Consider the following 1,840-nt stretch of genomic DNA (forward strand, 5'->3'; position numbering starts at 1 on the left):
GCACTCTACTGAGGGCGACATAGTGAAACTGTGTCTCAAAAAAAACAAAAAAACAAAAAACAAAACCAAAACACAAAAGTTTGTGTATAAGGTTTTAGGTTAGTTTCAGTGAGCGATGCAAAACAATAACAAATATTGACCTTCACTTATTTTTTTGGAGGCAGAGTCTCACTGGGTCACCCTGAGTATAGTGCCATGGTGTCATCATAGCTCACAGCAACCTCAAACTCTTGGGCTCAAGAATTTCCCGAGTTCTAGCTGGGACTACAGGTGCCTGCCATAACACCTGGCTAGTTTTTCTATTTTTAGTATAGATGGGGGTCTCACTCTTGCTCTGGCTGGTCTCCAACTCCTAAGCTCAGACTCAAGCAATCCACCTGCCTTGTGCCTCTGAGAGTACTAGGATTTACAGGCCTGGAGCCACCAGGCCCAGCCTTGACCTTCATTTTAAATGAAGATATAATCTGATAATATGGATTATTGAATTTTGACAACGTCAAGCCAGTTAAAGTATTTTATTACCATTCATAAAATTCCTTTTTACAAAGCTCTGTCAGTTGGCAATAATTGTCATTTTTATAAGTATCTTTTGATAATACCTTAACAATAAAGCAAAAAATACAATAATTTTACTCACAACCCCTATATACTAAAGCAGTTCTATTTAATTTTTCTAAGACTTTTTCATACAATACTTTATTATTTTTAGTTATAGGATGATAGATATCCTAACGGCTTTCAACATAATAGCTACAGTTATTCCTGTTTTAAGGAAGAGGCAACAGGTTCAGAAATGTCAAGACGCCCAACAGCCAATAGGGATTTAGGCAAAGGAAGGAATTTAAGCCAGATCATTTAACTTCAAGGCTCATGCAACCACAATGATCATTACTACTAAAGTAACTGAGAAGTGAACCATCTTGAGGAGAATAGACCTGATGGGAAAGCTTGTTCAAATTCTTAGATGGAACCTGATACCAAAAGTCATTCCATTCTGAAGGCTGTTTAAACAAAAAATAATTTAAAAAAAGTCATTCCACTGCCTTTGCTATGGTTGTTTGACCTTTTCTTTCCTCTTCTCTTTAATTTCATTTATCTTTTCCTCTTTCTTTCCTCACCTGCTTTTCTTTTCCTGAGCAAACTTAATACTGTTTTCCTCAGACTTAATCAAGACAGGCAGCACACCTTGTTTCTCATTTCTAAATCTTAACACATTACAAAATCATTTAGCGCCAAACAAGACAAAAATGTTTTGGGGAATACACTGGAGAGCTTACATGAATCACAATCACGCAAATCAATTTTACTTTTTTTTTTCTTTTTTGCATCTCTGAGAACCCTAGCTTTTGAATAAACGCCACACTCCCCTCCTTTGGCACACATTTTGTCGCCCTGAGCAACCCGAGGCGCCCCTCCCACGACCCAGGACACCGCAACCTACATAGCAACTCGACTTTTCCGGAAGAGGAATAAAGGTCAGAAAGCGCCTTTGCTGGGTATTACCTAGAACCAAGTCCTGCCCACCCGGTGCAGACGTCGAGAAACCTCCGTAGGGGAGGCCTTGTCAAAATTCAGAGAAGGCGTCCTCTGTCTGTTTTCCCCATGAGACACTTCGTTTTTGTTTATCTCAGAGCCCGAGATTATTTTTTTTTAAGACTGTAGGCAGGGAGGAAAAAAACAAAACAAAAAAACCAAGAAAGAAAAAACCCCCCAAAACCCCAAACCAAAACAAAACAACCCCCAATTGGTTGTTATGACAACCAACCACTAAGTAAATTCGGCCAACCAGCGTGCGGGAATGCCTCCGGTCTTAGCCAATGAGAAGAGCGCGCTGTGCGCG

The sequence above is a fragment of the Otolemur garnettii genome, unplaced genomic scaffold (genome assembly GCF_000181295.1).
Source record: "Otolemur garnettii isolate 467f Iridium unplaced genomic scaffold, OtoGar3 scaffold00011, whole genome shotgun sequence".
NCBI classification, from domain to species: domain Eukaryota; kingdom Metazoa; phylum Chordata; class Mammalia; order Primates; family Galagidae; genus Otolemur; species Otolemur garnettii.